This window comes from Coregonus clupeaformis, chromosome 24, assembly GCF_020615455.1.
Source record: "Coregonus clupeaformis isolate EN_2021a chromosome 24, ASM2061545v1, whole genome shotgun sequence".
Classification (NCBI taxonomy): domain Eukaryota; kingdom Metazoa; phylum Chordata; class Actinopteri; order Salmoniformes; family Salmonidae; genus Coregonus; species Coregonus clupeaformis.
In genome coordinates, this window is record NC_059215.1 from 48,237,439 (window position 1) to 48,251,139 (window position 13,701).

Sequence of the window (13,701 nt, forward strand, 5' to 3'; positions counted from 1 at the left end):
CGGTGTATTGAAACCCGTCAACCACTCGTCCCCTCTCTGATCCGGACCAGGTGATACGCATTGCGTAGGTCTAGCTTGGTGAACACCGTAGCACCCTGTAAGGAGTCGAAGGCAGAACTCATCAAGGGCAGGGGATACTTGTTCTTGATCGTGATGTCATTCAACCCCCGATAATCAATACACGGTCGAAGAGAGCCATCCTTCTTACCCACAAAGAAGAATCCTGCCCCCAGGGGTGATGACGAGGGCGAACGAGACCAGCAGCTAGGGACTCCTTGATGTAGGTCTCCAACGCCTCACGTTCAGGTCGGGAGATACTGTATAACCTTCCCTTGGGGTAGACAGCTCCAGGGACCAGGTTGATGGCACAATCATAGGGTCGGTGGGGAGGGAGTGACAGAGCCTTCTGCTTACTGAAAACTTCCCACAAATCGTGATATGTCTCGGGAACCAGGGACAAATCTGGGGGTTTAGCCTCAATCACCTGACTGGGAACCGAATGGGGGCAGGCAGTCTTGAGACAGTTAGCATGACAATCAAGGCTCCAACTCGTTACCTTGCCCGCCACCCAATCGAACGTGGGATTGTGTTCCTTCAGCCAGGGGTATCCAAGGACCAGAGGAACATGGGAAGACGGCAGAATGAAGAATGAAATCATCTCAGAATGATTCCCGACAACCGCATCTTAACCGGTTCAGTCCTCATCGTGATACGTGCCAGACTACTGCCGTTCAGAGTGGTCGCTTCAATGGCTTCCGGCAATTGCTCCTTGGAAAGCCCCAGCTGTTCCACCAACTTCGGCATCAAGAAAGCTTCCATCGGCACCTGAATCGATAAAAGCGTTAAGCGCTAAGCTCTGATTCCTGTTCACAAGGGTAGCCGGAAACGGGTCTGACAGAGGTACTGAGAGGTTGAAACTGGCTCGCTAAAAGTCCTCCCAACTTTAGCGAGGCCGGGCAGTTTGACGACCGCCGGGAACAGGTGGAGATGTAATGTCCCGAGCTACCACAGTAGAGGCAGCAGTTGGTCTGACGCCTCTGTTGACGCTCCCTCCTTGGTTAACCCGTGCCGCCCCACTTGCATGGGTTCAGAATCGGAAGAGAGGACCTCTCCACTAATCCATTGTGGAGGAGAATGATCGACGTGTTCTGGTCCACCACCCGACCCGACTGGGAACTGAGAAGCTGATCGGTTGGACGGAACCCATTGCTTCTCCCTCCTTCGCTCTCGGACTCGATTATCCACCCGAATAGACAAAGCTACCAAGCTGTCCAGGTCACTAGGCTCCGGATAGAGATCAACTCATCCTTGAGCTGCTCCGACAGACCCTGGTAAAAGGCCGCTTGCAGAGACTCCTCGTTTCACCCACTCTCCACAGCCAACGTCTTGAACTCGATCACGAAGTCGGCCACGCTAGCAGTTCCTTGGCGAAGCGAAAACAGGCGCCTAGCTGCGTCCCTCCCTCGGACGGAATGGTCGAAGAGCTTCCTCATCTCGGCCGCGAACCCCTGGTATGAAGCCATGCAGGGATCCTGTCGTTCCCAAACGGCTGAAGCCCACTCCAGCGCTCGACCACGCAGCAACTCAATCACAAAGGCTATCCTAGCCTTGTCTGTGGCATAAGAGTAGGGCTGTAGATCGAACACTAGTCCACACTGCATAAGGAAGGAACGGCATCTTCCCAGCTCTCCCTCATACTTATCCGGTGTCGGAACCTTGGGCTCACGGATGGACACAGCTTCAGAAGCGGCAGGCGAGATGGGTGAAACCGGTAGTGGATCCTCCACCGGACACTTGCGTTGGTTCTGGACCTCCGTCAGACCGGTAGAAAGGTTCCGAACTGACAACGCGATCTCCTGTAGTACCGTGCATGATAGCCCAACATCTTCTCCTGCTGGGTAATAGCATGGCGAACAGAGTCCAGGTCCGCTGGGTTCATTACTGGCCGGATCGTTCTGTCACGGTTAACTAAGCCAGAACCCAGAAGCAGACCAGACACGGTACGTGAGACAAAGGTGAGTGTTTATTTATAGAGTCCGAGTGAAGCTGAATAATCCAGGGAACAGAGCGGGTGGCGTGGATGGGTTGTTGAAGGTGCAGTGGTTGGTCCGGTACTGGCTCGGCAGCCGCCGACCATCAGGCAGAGGTTGGGTGAAGGTTCCGGGTGAGAGACTGCAGACAGAACAAAACGGAGGTGAGTACACAGCAAATCAACAAGGTGCAAAACAACAAAACTAACGCTAGAACTCAAAGGCTGATACGCTGACAAACATACTGTTCATGGCTAACGATCCGGCAGGAACTGGATGTTGGCCCAGAGCCTAAGAAGGGTGATGATCAGGACCAGGTGTGCAGATTGCTGATGGGATGCAGGTGCGGAAAACCAGAGCGCTCCCCGGAGCGTTCCCGAACCCTCGGGAAACTGGAGAATACGAGCAGGAACACTAGTCACCAGACAGGACCCGACTCAGACAGCCGGGATCGTCACAAATTGTGCAAGTTCTCCCACTTAAAAAGATGAGAGAGGCCTGTAATGTTCATCATAGGTACACGTCAACTATGACAGACAAATTGAGAAAAAAAAATCCAGAAAATCACATTGTAGGATTTTTAATGAATTTATTTGCAAATTATGGTGGAAAATAAGTATTTGGTCACCTACAAACAAGCAAGATTTCTGGCTCTCACAGACCTGTAACTTCTTCTTTAAGAGGCTCCTCTGTCCTCCACTCGTTACCTGTATTAATGGCACCTGTTTGAACTTGTTATCAGTATAAAAGACACCTGTCCACAACCTCAAACAGTCACACTCCAAACTCCACTATGGCCAAGACCAAGGAGCTGTCAAAGGACACCAGAAACAAAATTGTAGACCTGCACCAGGCTGGGGAAGACTGAATCTGCAATAGGTAAGCAGCTTGGTTTGAAGAAATCAACTGTGGGAGCAATTATTAGGAAATGGAAGACATACAAGACCACTGATAATCTCCCTCGATCTGGGGCTCCACGCAAGATCTCACCCTGTGGGGTCAAAATGATCACAAGAACGGTGAGCAAAAATCCAAGAACCACACGGGGGGACCTAGTGAATGACCTGCAGAGAGCTGGGACCAAAGTAACAAAGCCTACCATCAGTAACACACTACGCCGCCAGGGACTCAAATCCTACAGTGCCAGACGTGTCCCCCTGCTTAAGCCAGTACATGTCTAGGCCCGTCTGAAGTTTGCTAGAGTGCATTTGGATGATCCAGAAGAGGATTGGGAGAATGTCATATGGTCAGATGAAACCAAAATAGAACTTTTTGGTAGAAACTCAACTCGTCGTGTTTGGAGGACAAAGAATGCTGAGTTGCATCCAAAGAACACCATACCTACTGTGAAGCATGGGGGTGGAAACATCATGCTTTGGGGCTGTTTTTCTGCAAAGGGACCAGGACGACTGATCTGTGTAAAGGAAAGAATGAATGGGGCCATGTATCGTGAGATTTTGAGTGAAAACCTGCTTCCATCAGCAAGGGCATTGAAGATGAAACGTGGCTGGGTCTTTCAGCATGACAATGATCCCAAACACACCGCCCGGGCAACGAAGGAGTGGCTTCGTGAAGAAGCATTTCAAGGTCCTGGAGTGGCCTAGCCAGTCTCCAGATCTCAACCCCATAGAAAATCTTTGGAGGGAGTTGAAAGTCCGTGTTGCCCAGCGACAGCCCCAAAACATCACTGCTCTAGAGGAGAACTGCATGGAGGAATGGGCCAAAATACCAGCAACAGTGTGTGAAAACCTTGTGAATACTTACAGAAAATGATTGACCTGTGTCATTGCCAACAAAGGGTATATAACAAGGTATTGAGAAACTTTTGTTATTGACCAAATACTTATTTTCCACCATAATTTGCAAATAAATTCATAAAAAATCATACAATGTGATTTTCTGGATTTTGTTTTCTCATTTTGTCTGTCATAGTTGACGTGTACCTATGATGAAAATTACAGGCCTCTCTCATCTTTTTAAGTGGGAGAACTTGCACAATTGGTGGCTGACGAAATACTTTTTTCCCCCACTGTAGGCAGTAGATTGTACTTTTTGTCCCAGAGTTTGCATAATGTGTAACATATTGTAAACATTTATGTACTATAAATCAAACTATATGCAGTGACTACTTAAAGTTGAAATGGAAAAACAAATAATTATCAGTCATCATTCTCGAGTAATCTATAAAGGCACTCAAAAGTTCTGAGATACAAATAAAATCAATGAATAATAACCGAACAAAAGCTCCTAATTTACACCAAACAAACTCAACATATGAATCCTATTCCTGAGCTGAGCTGTGGTAGCCTGAGTCCCAGATCTCTCTGTACTATCTTGCCAAGTTCAATGTCATAGAGTTGGCAAGACAGCCGCCTATGTCATAGAGTTGGCAAGAGAGCCTCCTATGTCATAGAGTTGGCAAGAGAGCGCACACCAACCTTGGACTCAGGCTAGTGTTGTAGCCAGATAGGCCTGAAGCAGCCAGAGTTTTGTGGTCAGACAGGCTTGAAGCAGCCAGAGTGTTGTGGTCAGACAGGCTTGAAGCAGCCAGAGTGTTGTGGTCAGACAGGCTTGAAGCAGCCAGAGTGTTGTGGTCAGACAGGCTTGAAGCAGCCAGAGTGTTGTGGTCAGACAGGCTTGAAGCAGCCAGAGTGTTGTGGTCAGACAGGCTTGAAGCAGCCAGAGTGTTGTGCTGAGGCTGCCTGCAGTAGATAGCCCCTCTATGTGTTCCTCTAGAGCTGAGTACAGGTCCTGGACCTGGTCCCTGAAAGGAGGGAGCCACGCCCACAAGATGGCCACCATCACCACGGACAGCAGCAGCAGCACACACAGTCAGTCACAAGACACAGGGCTTCTAGAAACATCTTTAAAACGTTAACCTGTACTGTTGACACAAAGTTGGAAGCACAGAATCATCTAGAATGTCATTGTAAGCTGAAGCGTTAAGATTTCCCTTCACTGGAACTAAGGGGCCTAGCCCAAACCATGAAAAACAGACCCAGACTATTATTAAACAGAGCCTGTACTGAAGCACAGTAAAAAAATAAAATAAAAATTACTTCAAAGTGGATGTAACTGTGCCATCAGGTGCATACGGTGCCCTCTGTAATTATTGGGACGGTGACACAGTTTTTGGTGTTTTGGCTCTGTACTCCAGAACATTGGATTTGAAGGAAAACAATTGTCACACCATGATCTGTTTCACCTGTCTTGTGATTGTCTCTGACCCCCACCAGGTGTCTCTCATTACCTCATGTATTTATTCCTGCATTTTCTGTTTGTCTGTTGCCAGTTCGTCTTGTCCCGTCAAGTCCTACCAGCGTGTTCCCGTGTTTCCTGTGCTCTAGTTTTTTCTTTTTCTAGTCTTCCCAGTTCTGACCTTTCTGCCTGTCCTTACCCTGATCCTGCCTGCCGTCCTGTACCTGCCTGACTCTGATTTGGATTACGACTCTTTGCCTGCCTTGACCTACCGATTGCCTGCCCATTGTACTGTAATAAACTCTTGAGACTCGTACTATCCGACTCCTGTGTCTGCATCTGGGTCTTACCCTGAGCCGTGATAACAATGGCTGTGAGGTTAAAATGACTCTCCGTTTAATTTGAGGGTATTTTCATCCATATCGGGTGAACCGTTTAGAAATTACAGCACTTTTTGTACATAGTCCCCCCATTTTAGGGGACCAAAAGTGTTGGAACAAATTCACTTATGTGTATTAAGTATTAGTCAAAAGTATTAGTCAAAAGTATTACATCAAGCTTGTGACTCTACAAACTTGTTGGATGCATTTGCTGTTAGTTTTGGTTGTGTTTCAGATTATTTTGTGTCCAATAGAAATTAATGGTAAATAATGCATCCACATTTCTACATGAATGTGGATGCTACCATGTTTACGGATAGTCCTGAATGAATCTTGAATAATGAGTGAGAAAGTTACTGAAGCACAAATATCATACCCCCAAGACATGCTAACTTCTCACCATTACAATAACAGGGGAGGTTATAATTTTTTGGGGGGTATGATATTTGCGCGTCTGTAACTTTCTCACTCAGCCATATTATATTAGGACTATCAATGAAATATTAGGAGTAATATTTCTCAATCTGTAGGCTAGATGTTGTTTTTTAAGATGCCAGGGAGTGTTCAGAGGTGAGGTGAGGTGCAAAGAAGTATTTATCTCATCAGCTCTTCCAGTAAAGAAGGCCTTTCCAAATGGACGGTGGATTTATTTAAAATTCTGTCTGTTTACTTTCTAGAGTGCAGTATCACATTAGTGCTGATATACAGTTCCTCCTGTTTCATAAGTGGCAGGAGGAATTGTATACCTCAAGGTACAGTGGGGGAAAAAAGTATTTAGTCAGCCACCAATTGTGCAAGTTCTCCCACTTAAAAAGATGAGAGAGGCCTGTAATTTTCATCATAGGTATATGTCAACTATGACAGACAAAATGAGAAAAAAAAATCACATTGTAGGATTTTTAATGAATTTATTTGCAAATTATGGTGGAAAATAAGTATTTGGATTTTCTGGAAAAAAAAATCTCAATTTGTCTGTCATAGTTGACGTGTACCTATGATGAAAATTACAGGCCTCTCTCATCTTTTTAAGTGGGAGAACTTGCACAATTGGTGGCTGACTAAATACTTTTTTCCCCCCACTGTATAGGGTAATAGCTGCATAATTTATTTTAAACTGCAACTCAATGATCCAACTTTTGCATCCAAACCCCACTTTGGGAACATAATGCTACAAGGTACCAGAGGTCAATAGAGACACATTACCACAAAGGTAGAGAAGGTTGTAAGGTGTGTGTATTTTTCACATACAATTTACAACAATATGTGCATACAGTACACTGAGTGAACAAAACATTAAGAACACCTGCTCTTTCCATGACATAGACCGACCAAGTGAATCCAGGTGGAAGCTATGATCCCTTATTGATGTCACTTATTAAATCCACTTCAATCAGTGAAGATGAAGGGAAGGAGACGTGTTAAAGAAGGATTTTTAAGCCTTGAGATAATTGAGACGTGGATTGTGTATGTGTGCCCATTCAGACAGTGAATGGGCAAGACAAAATATTTAAATGCCTTTGAACGTGGGTATGGTAGTAGGTGCCAGGCGCACCAGTTTGAGTGTGTCAAGAACTGCATCGCTGCTGGCTTTTTCATGCTCAACAGTTTTCCTGTGTGTATCAAGAATGGTCCACCACCCAAAGGACATCCAGCCAACTTGACATAACTGTGGAACGCTTCCGACACCTTGTGGAGTCCCGACGAATTGAAGTTTTGTGCTTATTATGTGTTTATCAAAACACACATTTATTAAATTGAGATTTTTTGTCATTGGCCTAAACACAATACCCCATAATGTCAAAGCGGAATTATGTTTTTCGAAATGTTTATAAATTAATTACAAATGAAAAGCTGAAATATCTTTAGTCAACAAGTATTCAACCCCTTTGTTATGGCAAGCCTAAATAAGTTCAGGGGTACAGATTTGCTGAACAAGTCACATAATAAGTTGCATGGACTCTAATAGTATTTAACATGATTTTTGAATGACTACCTCATCTCTGTACCCCACACATACAATTATCTGTAAGGTCCCCGAGTCGAGCAGTGAATTTCAAACACAGATTCAACAACAAAGACCAGGGAGGTTTTCCAATGCCTTGCAAGGAAGGGCACCTATTGGTAGATGGGTAAAAATAAAAAAAAGCAGACATTGAATATCCCTTTGAGCATGGTGAAGTTATTAATTACACTTCGGATGGTGTATCAATACACCCAGTCACTACAAAGATACAGGCATCCTTCCTAACTCAGTTGCTGGAGAGGAAGGAAACCGCTCAGGGATTTCACCATGAGGCCAATGGTGACTTTAAAACAGTTACAGAGTTTACTGGCTGTGAAAGGAGAAAACTGAGGCTGGATCAACAACATTGTAGTTACTCCACAATACTAACCTAAATGACAGAGTGAAAAGAAGGAAGCCTGTACAGAATAAAAAATACAAAAAATGTGGCAAAGCAATTCACTTTTTGTCCTGAATACAAAGTGTTATGTTTGGCGCAAATCCATTACAACACATTAGCTTGAAGAACTTCGAAAAGAATAATGGGCAAATGTTGCACAATCCAGGTGTGGAAAGCTTACCCAGAAAGACACTCAGCTGTAATCGCTGCCAAAGGTGCTTCTAGAAAGTATTGAGTCAGGGGTGTGAATAATTATGTAAATTATATATTTTTGTATTTTATTTTCGATACATTTCTAAAAACATGTTTTCACTTTGTCATTATGGGGTATTGTGTTTAGATGGGTGTTATGATGAGTTTCTCTGGTATCAAGGAATTCAGGAAGCAAGAAGATAGTTAAACACTTATATGGAGAGTTGATACAATTTATTTAATAATACGGTACCGGATTCAACACACCGGATTCACATATTTTTCCATATGGGAGTCTTCAGGGGGTGGGTGAGGTGCAAACAAACAGTTATCTCATCAGATTTTCCAGTAAGGAAGGTCTTTCCTTATTGTCAATTCTGTCAATCTTTACCTAGACATTCAAGAGTACAGTATCAAATTAGTGGTGATATACAAATCAAATCAATGTTTATTGGTCACGTGCACATAAATGGCACAGTGAAATGTTTACTTGCTAACTCTCCTCAACAATGCAGTACAATATCAATATCAATCAAGAATGAAATACCAAATACAAAGTCCAAAATAACAAGTTGTAAAAAATAAGCAGAAGGGAAGCTCAGTTTGTCACTCAGTTGGTAGAGTATGGTGCTTGCAACTCCAGGGTTGAGTGTTCGATTCCCACGGGGGACCAGTACGAAAAAAGTATTAAAATGTATGCACTCACTACTGTAAGTCGCTCTTATCCAGAGCGTCTGCTAAAAAGTAATATAATATTTTTTTTACTGACAAGTAAAATCAATCAATCATGAAATGAAAAATGACTTATAACAGAACAAATGATCAGGAGAATTGTAGGGATTCATTAAAATGTCCCTACCATCATATCAAAGCCAATATGACACCAATGTCAATGAAACTTCGCAAATCAACTTGATTGGAGGTACACAACACACTCCCCGCCTCTCCTCATGAGCTGTCCGGCCATTACCGAGAACCACATACCTGACTTTTAACAGGGTCGTTAGCATTAGAAAAAAAAAACATGTATTGCCCCGACCTAGCTCAATATCTAGGCGTCGGATAAGAACGAGACTACAGCGTCTATAAAGTAATCATTAGACGTGCCACCTTTCAGATTGAATAAGTTTGTAGGGGCAACAGTTTTGATAAAATGTATAATTTATCACTCTCACGTGCTTGTTTCTGTACATTAAGAACCAATGATGTGCTACCTTTTTGTAGCATTTCTGACAATGCTAACATCGAAACTCAGAGTTCTAACACCAGGTCGGTTGCTCGGCAACAACACAGCTGCTTGTACCAGCCTGCCAGTCATAAGAAGTGTGTGGGAACAAACCTAGGCTACTGTAGATACTGTAGCTAGCTATATGGTGCCTTTCATCAAGTATTTAAAATGGCAAGATATTTATCAAGTTTGTTGGTCTGTAAGTAAAAGTTTCTTATTCGTGCTACTTGAAGCTTTGATTTGTTAAAAACCTTTTCGTATTTTGCTCTTTGACAAACTTGATCTTTGTCTGATTCACTCTCTCGATCCATTTGCCTATGTAAATACATAGTGCTATTGTCGAGTCTCTTGAGAGAGGAATGAAATAAAACCTCAAACATTAATCTAATGAATCTATTTAAACTAATATGCCATATAGTTGGTAAGAGAGCACAAACTGATTTGGGACTCAGGCTAGTGCTGTGGTCATATAGGCCTGAAGCAGAAGGAGCACACGCACCCATCCACTCTTTTTGTGTGATCAAGTTTTTATTATTTTTGGGTTGACAGGACACAAAAACACAAATCAACTGTCACACCCTGATCGGTTTCACCTGTCTTGTGCTTGTCTCCCCCCGGTGTCTCCCATTTGTTCCCAATATCCCCTGTGTATTTATACCAGTGTTTTCTGTTTGTCTGTTGCCAGTTCGTCTTCTCTCGTCAACCATTCTGCCTGTCCTGACCCTGAGCCTGCCTGCCGTTCTGTACCTTGTGACACTGTTCTGGATTACCGACCTCTGCCTGCCCCGACCCTGAACCTGCCGTTTCTGTACCTTTCGGACTCTGCTCTGGATTACTGACCTCTGCCTGCCCTTGACCTGTCGTTTGCCTGCACCCTGTTTCTGTAAATAAACGTTTTGCTATTTTTGAACTGTCTGCATCTGGGTCTTATCCTGAGCCTTGATACCAACAGACAACAACATGTATCCCCCTTCCCTTCCCACCCACAGGACCTGCTTATCTGAATACATACAGTATATCAAAGAAGTGACTTTAACTTGTCATGTGTTGTAGTCCATATGTTAATAGTGTCTGATTTTGCACCATGCATTAGAGAGATTGATAGTTCAAGTTGAGCTATGTCGATGAATGAGGCCGGCAAGCCAAATCCTTCTTTGCCTGTATGTTAGGGTCAGTAAAGAATACAGTGCATTCGAAACGTATTCAGACCCCTTCAACTTTTTCATATTTTGCTACGTTACAGCCTTATTCTATCTTCCTTGAGATGTTTCTACAACTTCATTGGACTCCACCTGTGGTAAATTCAATTGATTGGACATGATTTGGAAAGGCATACACCTGTCTATATAAGGACCCACATTTGACAGTGCATGTCAGAGCAAAAACCAAGCCATGAGGTCGAAGGAATTGTCAGTAGAGCTCCGAGACAGGATTGCTTCGAGGCAAAAATCCGGGGAAGGGTTACCAAAAAATATCTGCAGCATTGAAATTCCCAAAGAACACAGTGGCCTTCATCATTCTTAAATGGAAGAAGTTTGGAACCACCAAGACTCTTCCTAGAGCTAGCCGCCCTGGCCAAACTGAGCAATCGGGGGAGAAGGGCCTTGGTCAGGGAGGTGACCAAGAACCTGATGGTCACTCTGACAGAGTTCCAGAGTTCCTCTGTGGAGATGGGAGAACATTCCGGAAGGACAACCATCTCTGCAGCACTCCACCAAACAGGCTTTTATGGTAGATGGCCAGACGGAAGCCACTCCTCAGTAAAAGGCACATGACAGCCCGCTTGGAGTTTGCCAAAAGGCACCTAAAGACTCTCAGTGTAACGATCCCGGCTGTTTGAGTCGGGTCCTGGTCGTAATCTCCAGTTTCCCGAGGGTTCGGGAACGCTCCGGGGAGCGCTCTGGTTTCCGCACCTGCTTCCCATTAGCAATCTGCACACCTGGGCCTAATCAGCACCTTTCTTAGGCTCTGGCCCAACATCCAGTTCCTGCCGGATCGGTAGCCATGAACAGTAGGTGTATCTGCGTATCAGTTAGAGTATCTAGCGTGAGTTTTTGTTGTTTTGTACTTTGTTGAGTTTTGTGTCCTTACCTCCGTTTTTGTTTCACCTGCAGTCACACGTCCGGAACCTTCACCCCACCTCTGCCTGATGGTCGGCGGCTGCCGAGCCATCACTGGACCTTGCACTGCACCCCCAACAACTCATCCACGCCGCCTCGCTCTGTCCCTGGAATATTCTGCACCTTTTGTTTGTATCCGAATAAACCCTCACTTTCGTTCAACTCTCCTTGTCCTGGTCTGCTTTTGGGTTCTGGCTGAGGGAACTGTGACAGAACGATCCGGCCAATTATGAACCCAGCGGACCTGGACTCCGTTCGCCATGCCATTACCCAGCAGGAGAAGATGTTGGGCCATCATAGCACGGTACTACAGGAGATCGCGTTGTCAGTTCGGAACCTTTCTACCGGCCTGATGGAGGTCCAGAACCAACGCCAGTGTCCGGTGGAGGATCCACTACCGGTTTCACCCATCTCGCCTGCCGCTTCTGAAGTTGTGTCCCTCCGTGAGCCCAAGGTTCCGACGCCGGATAAATATGAGGGGAGCTGGGAGGATGCCGTTCCTTCCTTATGCAGTGTGGATTAGTGTTCGATCTACAGCCCTACTCTTATGCCACAGACAAGGCTAGGATAGCCTTTGTGATTGAGTTGCTGCGTGGTCGAGCGCTAGAGTGGGCTTCAGCCGTTTGGGAACGACAGGATCCCTGCATGGCTTCATACCAGGGGTTCACGGCCGAGATGAGGAAGCTCTTCGACCATTCCGTCCGAGGGAGGGACGCAGCTAGGCGCCTGTTTTCTCTTCACCAAGGAACTCGCAGAGCGTGGCCGACTTCGTGATCGAGTTCAAGACGTTGGCTGTGGAGAGTGGGTGGAACGAGGAGTCTTTGCAAGCGGCCTTTTACCAGGGTCTGTCGGAGCAGCTCAAGGATGAGTTGATCTCCTATCCGGAGCCTAGTGACCTGGACAGCTTGGTAGCCTTGTCTATTCGGGTGGATAATCGAGTCCGTGAGCGAAGGAGGGAGAAGCAATGGGGTCCATCCAATCGATCAGCTTCTCAGTTCCCAGTCGGGTTGGGTGGTGGTCCAGAACACGCCGATCATTCTCCTCCACAAAGGATTAGTGGAGAGGTCCTCTCTCCCGATTCTGAACCCATGCAAGTGGGGGGCGGCACGGGATAACCAAGGAGGAGCGTCAACATAGACGTAGGACCAACTGCTGCCTCTACTGTGGTCGCTCGGGACATTACATCTCCACTTGCTCCCTGCGGTCGTCAAACTGCCCGGCTCGCTAAAGTTGGGAGGACTTTTAGCGAGCCAGTTTCAACCTCTCAGTACCTCTGTCAGACCCCGCTTCCGGCTACCCTTGTGAACAGGAATCAGAGCTTAGCGCTTAACGCTTTTATCGATTCAGGTGCCGATGGAAGCTTTCTTGATGCCGAGTTGGTGGAGCAGCTGGGGCTTTCAAGGAGCAATTGCCGGAAGCCATTGAAGCGACCACTCTGAACGGCAGTAGTCTGGCACGTATCACGATGAGGACTGAACCGAGTTAAGATGCGGTTGTCAGGAATCATTCTGAGATGATTTCATTTTTCATTCTGCCGTCTTCCCATGTTCCTCTGGTCCTTGGATACCCCTGGCTGAAGGAACACAATCCCACGTTCGATTGGGTGACGGGCAAGGTAACGAGTTGGAGCCTGGATTGTCATGCTAACTGTCTCAAGACTGCCTGCCCTCATTCGGTTACCAGTCAGGTGATTGAGGCTAAACCTCCAGATTTGTCCCTGGTTCCCGAGACATATCACGATTTGGGGAAGTTTTCAGTAAGCAGAAGGCTCTGTCACTCCCCCCCACCGACCATATGATTGTGCCATCAACCTGGTTCCTGGAGCTGTCTACCCCAAGGGAAGGTTATACAGTATCTCCCGACCTGAACGTGAGGCGTTGGAGACCTACATCAAGGAGTCCCTAGCTGCTGGTCTCGGTCGTCCCCTCGTCATCACCCCCTGGGGGCAGGATTCTTCTTTGTGGGTAAGAAGGATGGCTCTCTTCGACCATGTATTGATTATCGGGGGTTGAATGACATCACGGTCAAGAACAAGTATCCCCTGCCCTTGATGAGTTCTGCCTTCGACTCTTTACAGGGTGCTACGGTGTTCACCAAGTTAGACCCTACGCAATGCGTATCACCTGGTTCGGATCAGAGAGGGGGACGAAG